General features: G+C 50.8%; 1 protein-coding gene across 1 annotated transcript in view; it reads right to left on the reverse strand.

Annotated features, from left to right (window-relative positions):
- ZNFX1 (zinc finger NFX1-type containing 1) overlaps window positions 1-7748 on the reverse strand; it is a 115329-nt gene extending 107581 nt beyond the window's left edge. The window contains exon 1 of the mRNA XM_078651884.1: window positions 7358-7748. The gene's annotated coding sequence lies outside the window, so the exon portion shown is untranslated. The remainder of the gene's footprint in view (window positions 1-7357) is intronic.
- Between the last annotated feature and the right edge of the window lie 2610 nt (window positions 7749-10358).

Raw genomic sequence — 10358 nt, forward strand, 5'->3', positions numbered from 1 at the left:
GGATATTATCGGCGCTTCATAAAGAACTATGGAAGCATTGTGGGGCCTCTCACAGAACTAACCTCCAAGAAAATGCCCCAAAAGGTGCGCTGGACCCCCGAGTGCCAGGTCGCCTTCGACACACTAAAGACCGCTATGTGCACCGCCCCTGTGCTCCAAGCCCCCGACTACAGCCGAGAGTTTGTGGTCCAAACTGACGCCTCGGAGCACGGCATTGGGGCTGTCCTCACACAAGTGAACCCTGAGGTAATCGACCTTCCCATGGCCTTCATCAGTCGGCGCCTGCTGGCTAGAGAACAACGGTGGAGCACCATCGAGAGGGAAGCCTTCGCCATCGTGTGGGCACTAAAGAAACTCCGGCCCTACCTCTTCGGCGCCCACTTCCGGGTCCAGACCGACCTCGGCCCCTGCAGTGGCTGATGCAGATGCGGGGAGAAAACCCGAAACTGTTGCGATGGTCCATCTCCCTGCAGGGGATGGACTTCACTGTGGAGCATCGCCCCGGCAACGACCACGCCAATGCTGACGGCCTGTCCTGATTCTTCCGCCTCGGCGAGGAGAACCCCCAAGAAGATGGGTGACTCTCCCCTGCCTTCAGCTGGGGGGGACGCGTGTTGGACCCGGCCTCATGGCGTGGTCCTACCCCTCCCGCATGGCGGGCACAGACCAACATCAACCCTAACCGAGCCTCGGGCAGCCCGTCTGCCCGACCCTGCACGCCCCTACACTGCCGGTCCGGTTGCCTTCCCGGACCCCCACTACCGGCCTAGCTCCATCTTGGGCCCATCACGTCCCGAGCACGAGGCCTCACCCGACTCCATCTTGGGCCCACCACGTCACGAACACGGGGCCTCGGCCCCCAGCCCAGGCCCCAGAGAAGCCCCGACATTGAGGCACCAAGATCCACCCAGGTGGTCGAGTGGCCACTCGACAGATCCAGGAGGAAGGGGAGTTTCGATGGCCCTCCAGCCGTCCCCGGACGCCTGGTAACGATCGCCCTCCGGCCTCCCTGGGCGCTGGCTCCGCCCCCCTGCTGGATGTCTGGACACCATCATCCCGGCTCCTCTGGCCCCCAGGCGCGAGGGTCCGGACATCAAAGGACCCCAGTCCTATATCTGGGCCAGCCGCGGAGTAGGACGCCAGTTGTATCCTGGACTGGAAAGCCCTGCTGACGCTGTCACGGCCGACACCAGAAGAACTCAATCCCCTGTAACCAGAAGATACCCTGAGAGCCTGCTGGCGCTGCCGCGGCCTACCTTTGCTGAACCATCCTGAGAGCCTGCTGGCGCTGCCGCGGCCTACCTTTGCTGAACCATCCTGAGAGCCTGCTGGCGCTGCCGCGGCCTCCCCTTGCTGAAACATCTTGAGAGCCTGCTGGCGCTGCCGCGGCCTACCTTCGCTGGAACCACCTCAAGGCCTGCTGGCGCTGCCGCGGCCTCCCCTCCGTTACCGACCACCTGTCGAGTCCTGCTGGCGCTGCCGCGGCTCGGCCTCTCGGAACCCCCGGCTCGAGGATTGAGAGCTGTGCGCAGGGTATCCCTTCCTGCACCCATATTGAGACTGTCCCGCTACCCTGTCCCTTTTACGAGACTCTACAGATCCCTCGATCTGCCTGTACATACCGCTGAGAACCAGCAACCTTTATTCCTGATAAAGCTTTAGAACTTAACCTCTTGTGTGGTGTCCGTTTGTAGTGTTGTGGTTACTCTGCTGTACGATCTTAGGAGAGGACCCTCACCCAGGAGGCCTCTCGATAACGCTCGGCTACTTCTCGACAGAGAGGTGGACCTAGGGGTGAACAGTCAGACATCTTCTGCCTCCCCCGGGATCGCCTTTCTAACAACAGTGATATAACTAAAACAGTTGTTGATATGTACAATATTGTGTTCTTTCATTAATAAAATAAAGATACATACTAAACAAAATTAGTAAACTAAAGTAACTGTTGTCACAAAAGGAAATATAAGAGTTAACAATGGGGAGTGTCTTTCTCCACAATGAAAAGCAATAACGATGTTGAGGGAAACAGTCGATCAAATAGGTTTCGCCAAGTAGGCACGTGGTGCCCTCGCCAAGAAGGTACGTGGTCACAGCAAACCACTTCCACCACTGCCTCAGTAACATCTTCCTTAAAACAGTAAACTGGCATTCGAGAGGCAACCTTCTTCCAGGTCTCCCCCGCACCAAAGAGATGTAAGGACCAAGCCACCGGTCCTCTTCCACAGTCAAACAGCCTGCCTCCACCACTACGCGCCTATGCACACCTCTCCCACTGCTTCCACCAGACAATCCCGTCTTTCCTATACAGCGCCAGGAAGCCCCTATGGCCACTTTGACCATCATATCCAGCTGTAAGACCCAGGCACAAATGACTATTTCTGGTTTTACAACCACAAGGCCTCACTCTCGGATGACACGTTGGCCTATCATGAGGTCACTCAAAGGGCTGCAGCCTTGATATGCAAGTGAGCAGGAGGATTACTTTTTTTCAGAGACGCTCTCTAAATCTCAGCATACTCTCCAACACACCTCTTTCGCTGCCTCGACCACTGGCTAATCAAGACCAGCAGCAAGCTGCAGTGTCTCGCACACACTCAAACCGCGGTATCCCTCCTCCACAGCCCGTGCTTTACCATAACTTCTGCCATGTCCAACCTGCAGCCTCAAAGCCAACCCTTCCTAGGGTTTGTTTAGGATGCCATCCAAGTGAAAGTTTACCCCAATCAACAGAGACACAGCCTTCCAGCACATGCTTTCTCTTTATCAGCCCAATCTTCAACTCACGTTACGGACTGTCATGTACCTTCTAGGAATGATAACCTCCTATACTGCCACTGTTCCCCATACAAGGCTGCACTAGCGCGTCCCCTGCCACACCCTGAGCGTGCTAAGCAGCTTAAAGGTCTCAAACACAGGGTCACTGGAAAGATATATTGCTAGTACAGACCAAAACACCCTGCTCTCCTCTGCTATTTTAGAACAACAACAACAACTTTTTGCTAGGCAGGCCTTTTTTCAGACCAGTGAACATTAACACAGATGCCTCTCTCACAGGTTCGGGTGCCCCTCCCAAGAACATGACTGTCCAGGGAAGGGGCCCTCACAACAACAGGGTTGCACATCAACTAGTTGGAAGGTCAAGCCATTCACTTAGCCTGGAGAGTCTGCTTACAAGTCATAAGGCCAAGATGGGTAAAAGCTCCTCGGGAGTATTCCGCTTTGCATCAAAACTGGGCAGCCGTCGCATCCCTGATATGTTAAACATCTACAGGCATAGATGTGCATCTATTGCCCTATATGGTTCAGGTGTATGGGGTTATTGCAACCATGGGGATCTGCAAGTTACAGAGAACCAGTTCCTTAAAAGACTCTTGTGCCTCCCCTCTTCGGCATCCATGTTACTGAGTCACAGAGAGGTGGGGCTGGACTACCTCACAGATTTAATGGGCTTGTGACCCCTTATGGTATGGAGGTCAATTTGGGCAAAGGACGAGACAGGATTCACTAGGCGAATTATCTTAGACTGTCTCCGGCTGGACAATGCCCGTAAGATCCCCTGGTTAAAATATGTTTTAACATTCTACAATGAAATTTTTAATCTGGACATTTTTGATGACCCCCTGAGCGCCGTTATTGTTCCCAAACAGGAGGTTAAAAGGGTTTATCTGGGGACCAAATCTAATTTGCGCAGTGTCCAATGTAGCCACTTTTCAACCCATGTTTTTTACCATTCTAACAAGAAGGTTGGTCAGGGCATGCCTATGTATTTAAAAATCATCACTAAACAATCCCATCAGTTTGTCCTCACTAGGTTGAGATTAGGCATTGCCCATAACTTGGTGGCTTTCCCACAGATGAAAATGTATAGCCCAAATCCTTGCCCGTGCGATGGCACAACCAAGCAAAGCACATTGCACTTTATGCTTATCTGTCCTTTATACTTGCATATTCGTTTACATTACCTTAAACCTGTTTTTAAGAAATACTCTGTGTCCACTACTGCCCAAGCCATGAAATTACTATTTGCACTTGATACTTTGGATATTTGTTTTTTTACTGCTACCTTTATTTTAAAAGCTGTGTCCCATAGGAAAAGTCTGGTGTTTTAAGTCTGATTAACTTGTCAAATACTTGATTGTGCGGTCGAATATGTGTTTCCAACTGAACTGCTTCATTTATTGTAATTTATGCCGCTTGTTGTGTATTTTATCCTGCATTTTTAACACTGTATGCTTTTATGATTGTTATAAAATAATCGAATAAAGCTTTGAAATTTGAATTTGACTGTCCAGGGAAGGGGCCCTCACAACAACAGGGTTGCACATCAACTACTTGGAAGGTCAAGCCATTCACTTAGCCTGGAGAGTCTGCTTACAAGTCATTTGGGGCAAAGTGGTCCTCATCAAGGCAGACAACATGAACACCATGTACTACCTACAGAAGCAGAGCGTCGCACGCTCCCTTCAGCTCTCTCACTTACCCCAGGGGAGTTGGTATTGGGCATTCCACTACAACATTCACTTCTTGGCGGGGCACTGCTTGGGGCGGACAATGATTTTGCAGATCAGCCCAGCAGAATGCATCAACAAGTCCAAAAGTGGGAACTCCACCCCCAGGTCTTTTGTACATGCCTTACAGTCTATGCTGAGCACGTGTTTCTACAGCCACTAATGCTAACAACAGAAAAAGCTACTTAACCTGTAAGCATCTGTTTGTAGCCTGTAGTGCTACAGATTCACATGGACCCAATTTCCTTCTCAGAGGCCTCTGCCTTTTGCAGATCTTCTGCTTTCTCTGTTTCACTGCACACTGAGCTTGACACAAAGGATCGGCCCGTGCAGCTAAGAGTGGGGGAATTCAACAGACGACAAGGGAAAATTAACAATGTATTTAATTTTCCCTCATCGTCGTCTGTCGAAACCCCCACCCGGCCCCACCGCTCTTACCTGCACGGACCGCTCCTGTTGACACACCCTATTTACATTCCCACGATGCATACTCTCAGCTACTGTGTGAAAAACATGGAGTTGTTGCCCATGCACAGTGTGCACCAAGAGGGCAAGTCCCACCACATCTCATGACTCGAGACGCCTTCTAGGAAAAAACACTTGCAAATGTCTGAACCCAACACTAGATGGCAGGAGTATGGTAAGCATGTGAATCTACAGCACTACAAGCTACAAATAAATGCTTTAGAGGGTAAGTAGTAAAGTCCGCCTACATCTTGGTAACAGGGTACTATCAAATACCAAAGTTAGGTCCAGAGTACCCTCACCTGTATCCTCTGCCCACATTTGAGACCCTTTTGTGAGAGTTTGGCACACTATGAACAAGAGACCAGAGCGCTTCCGTAGATCCCCTAGTCGAACAGAACCAATACTCACAAGATAACTCTGGCCACATGACCCATGTATCAGAAAGTGAGCAACACGCGCTATGACATTATAAAAACATTTAGGCCTGTATACTTGCCACAGAAGGTGATAATACCTAGTCTTTTGCGAGTAACTTTTTAACTGACCTGCTGAGTGACCTTTTAAATGTATGTGTTTTTTTCTTTTTCTGCAGTAAAGCATTTACTGGCCACAGATGTTACTTCTTGTTCGGTCCCCAAACTTTGAGACTCAACACTCCGAGTAAATTATTATTGTGGCCCTGGGTTATCAGTGGTAAGCAGCAGTGCCCACAAGGGCTCCTCCTGCTTAATAACCTAGCAGCCCAGGAAACCATCAGGAGGCCTCGTAATCAAACCTGTGACCTATCCACGGCATTCTCCTGAGTCCTCCCTACCTAGGGAGAGACCCCGCCACAAGTTAAGAATATGTCAAAGCTGGAACCACGAAGAGACATCACTGTTAGTAGAAGTGACAGCTGCTTTCCTCTCAACAGGGACTATGCGGGTAGCGCACAGACAGAACTGGTATTTCTAGCTTCTTTTTCTCACAGAATAGGTAGTCTCATGTAACGAAAAGAATTGAACAAGTCAAAAGCAGGCCAACGCAGTCCAGGCTCCCCTCGAAAATAAAATGGTGTCCGAAATAATAACAGTGAACCAACAGGAACCCGGTTGTAAATGTCGAATGCAGGCCACCTCGTTCGCACAGCCTGTAATGCCACTGGCTACAAAAATGCAAAGCCCAATGATGGCTGTTAACAGCATTGAGCACGCACTTCCGGTCGCCCACACCATTCAGATCGCTGAAAAGCAATGCCATGGCAGCCTCAGACAGACAGGCAGACTGGGAGACAGACAGCAACGTGCCCGCTAGAGCACGCATAACTCATCATGTAACTCCGGGCGCCGTCCTTCTGCGTCATTCACAGTGTGAACCGTATCTTCCACTTAGAGATGCCGCCTGCCCCCCAGCCCCCACCCTGCCCCATTTCCAATAGATGGTCTGTGGATTTGCGAAGCTTCCAGGTGTGCTCGGACCCGGCTCTATTTTTGCCCCGGGTCCTTTCCCGCCCTCCTGTTTTATCACTAAGCACTGTCCTGCCATCACCAGTTTATTTTTTATTTTATTTGTATTTATAAAGTTTTATATTACGTCTCCCATCCCTCGTCGTTCCTTCTCTGTTCTCTACGCCTGTCCTGTCATAACACCTCTGCTCACCCTCACACTACCCTGCTAGTATGCCTCGTCTCTACCCCGGGCCTCAGGTCTCTATTTTCCTCCCCCCCCCCTGTCCTGTTATTTGACCTCTGAACTCTCTCACCTTATTTGTTCTTCTTCTTCTGTTCTTTTTCACCTGTGCTGTTGTTCTGCCTCTGACCTTTCTTTTCCCCCTGCTTATTCGGCCTTTTCTCTCCCCCTCACTGCTCTGGTATTTATGCTTCTGTCCCTCTCTCTCTTCCGTGTTATTCTGCTTCGCCTCTCTCTCACCCTGCTCAGTTCTGCCTCCCTTCACCCCTTCCTGCTACTCTTCCCCATATCTTTCCTGCCCTGTTGTTCTGTCTAGTCCCCCCCCCGTCCTGTTTTACGCCTATGCTTCTCTCTTCCTCCGCTCTTCCCTCATCTCGCCCTGTCATTTCGCCTCTTCTCTCCCCCTTTCGCTGCCCTGTCATTCCAACCAAGGCTCTACCCTCACCTGCCCTTTCATGTTGTCTCGTCTCTTTCTCTGCTCCGTTTTTCTGCCCCTTCTCTCCCTCACTACCCCTTCTCCCCCTCTCTGCCCTGTAATTCTGCCCCTTCTCTCCCTCTCTGCCCCTTCCCTCCCTCTCTGCCCTGTAATTCTGCCTGTGCTCTGTCCCCACCTGCTCTGTTATCCTCCGGCTCGACCGCCTCCCCTGAAGCCCTGAGCCCTCACCGGATGCACAAAGAGCTCCCCCCTCCCTCCGATCGAAGGATGCCCTCACCTCCCTCGATGGCTCCTCTCCTCCGGAGGCTCCTCTTGCCCTGGGGCCGTGGTTCTGGGGCCCGGATGTGAGGGGTATTGTCGGCGGTGACTCAGTGCCTCACCCCCTCTCTCCGCCCCCTCCGGCGCTCAGTACAATTCCTCACCTCTCCCTGGGGCTCCCGCCGCCGGTGGCTCAGCGAGCCGCTCGCCCTCCGTTCCTCCCGGTCTGTGAAGCCTCGCCCCCGCCAGGCTGGGCTTTAAACCGCGGGCAGGGCTGTGCTGGCCCGTCCCCGCCTCCGCTGGGTGTACATGATGTCTTTCGGTTTCCTTTCCCCGGCTGAGCTCAGCTGCCCCAGACAGCAGCTGACAGACACCGAGGAGGAGGCGGGGAGGAGCCAGTAGTCAAGGGTAGGAGCACAAAAGCGTCCAGGATAACATCACCCGCTGCCCGGGCCCCGCCGCGCCCTCCAGGACCGATCCCCGCTGCATTTCCGCAGAAACGAAAAAGAAACCCAGCAGGTTCCTTCCCCCCCCCCCCCCCGTCCTTCCCAGCGTCCGTGGTTTCATTTCTGGAATTATGTCCGACTTTCGTTGTAAACATACAGTTTGTTCTACAGGTACACCGGATCAATAGTACAGAGTCCACAGCTGACAGCCTTTTACGAGGTGCTCTGATAAAGGTAACTATTTAGAAATAACCTGTTGGATTCGTGCCCCGAACTGATGTTGTCTCGGTTTGTTTATATAAACAACTGCGTTAAGTAATGTAACTTTTACTTTCCTCTCCCAAGTCCAAAAGAATGAGGAAGTGACGAGGTTTAAATTCATTCTAGGTGGCCAACAGCCTGCTTATAACATCACACGTTACATCATAACCAAAGTCTGTGGGCAGATAGTACCAGCCCTGCCAGAAAGCCCCCGGTTACTTAACAGTAATCTTAATTACTTTAAGTCCTACTCGTCACAGTCACAGTCATTACTTTTTAGGCAATCTCCACCTGGCAAACAGGAGAAGGAACAGGAAGTGGAGTTGAAAACTCTGCCCACCTGCAAGGAACTTGGAAGGTTGTACCTGGCTGATAAATTAATTTCCCGCCTGGTTCAGAAATAAGCAAAACCACCCAAAGCCATTGTTTATAAGCCTTATCTGTACATAGTTCAAACAGCAAATATAAATAGAAACACTTTTAAATGTGTTCCAGAGCTGCAATAAGGATCCTGAGTAATAAATAAAGTAAATGCAAACATAAAAGTCATGTTATAAATGAATACATTCTATTTTATTCATAGCCCTATTTAGTATCATGTCCACCTTTGCACACTCCTAAAACTACAACAAATGCAAACACAACAAGATGATGAACGGTGTGCTGAAACTTTTCAACCACTCACCCCCAGTCACAGATCCATCATTATTTTGCTCATTATACCACCCCAGTTTGGACCCAGCCATATGCAAATAAGTCTTGACCCTGCTCCTCCTGGGAACACTCCAGCCAAACTGCCAGGCCAGGTCCTCCTTGGACCAGAAACAAGCATATTGGGACCGGTTTCAGGGTTTCACCACTCATCAGCCAGGATAGCTTGAATCCAGTGGCACAGCCAGCGAGGGACCCACATCTGGGCATGCCCATGGCCACTTAGAACTAACATAGCAAACACAACAAGGAGATGGACGTAGTGCTGAAACCTTTCAATCACTTACCCACCCCAGGCACAGATCTGTGTTTAATCTATCTTTCTTTTGCTCACTATACCACCCCAGTTTAGACGCAGCCATATGCAAATCTGCCTGAACCCTGCTCCGTCCACAGACACGCCGTGAAACTCTGGAACCTCCTCGACGCTACATCACCGGACGTCGCCTTCCTCACGGAAACCTGGATGAACGCCTCCTCTGCACCCGACATCGCCATCGCCATCCCGGACGGGTACAAGATCATCAGGAGGGACCGCATCAACCAGACCGGAGGTGGCATCGCCATCGTCCACAGGAACACCATCCGCATCACGACCGACGCCAACGACTCCTTCGCCGCAGCCGAACATCTCCACTTCCAGATTCACACCGACCCTAAGACGACCCTCAGAGGCACCCTCGTCTACAGATCCCCGGGACCACGCACACAATTCAGCGAAGACATCACAGACTTCATCAGCCCGCACGCCCTCCCCTCCACTGACTACATCCTCCTCGGGGACCTCAACTTCCACCTGGAGAACAACAAGGACCGCAACACCACCGCCCTGCTGGAAAACCTCGCCAACCTCGGACTCAAGCAACTGGTCAACACCCCCACCCACTACGCCGGCCACACGCTTGATCCCGTCTTCTCTTCCAGCAAGTACATCACCTTCAGCCACGCCACCGGACTCCACTGGACCGACCACAGCTGCGTCCACTTCAGCTTCAAAAGATCCACGACCCACCACCACCCGCAACAGGTACCTCACAGGAATTGGAGCAAGATCACCACAGTCGAAAAACAAACGAGGGGCCCTGAAACTATAAATAAATTACAAGAGGGAAACAACCCGCCAGGGCGAGAATACTAGAGAGAAAACATGGAGAAGGGTGTTCCCTAAATAAAAGGGCAATCTAATCATACATTCAGCTAACCCACACGACCACAAAGAAAATATATTTATTCAAAGAAAACTTTTTTTATTTTTGATTTTTTATATATACATTGTTTTCATAGAAAATTGGTTTCATTTAGACAGTAAAATAATGTCTGTAAAGTTTTTGGATCATATACAGAAATACAATATAAAAACTAGGACACGCAAATGTAATTCAAGAAAAGGGCACAAAATCCATTCACTCATACACTCAAACACACCTATTGTACCGTCAGATTCATACACAAACATTCACATACGTATCATCACACACAAAAGCGCCGACGCGCGTTTCGGACAAGTGCCATTACAGGCTTCCTTCATCAGGGCGCACTTGGAATGGAAAACAAAGCAGACGCAGTGAAGGACGTCTGACACAAGGTACGTGGAAAGCGGTC

Source organism: Lissotriton helveticus, chromosome 7 (assembly GCF_964261635.1).
Source record: "Lissotriton helveticus chromosome 7, aLisHel1.1, whole genome shotgun sequence".
Lineage (NCBI taxonomy): Eukaryota > Metazoa > Chordata > Amphibia > Caudata > Salamandridae > Lissotriton > Lissotriton helveticus.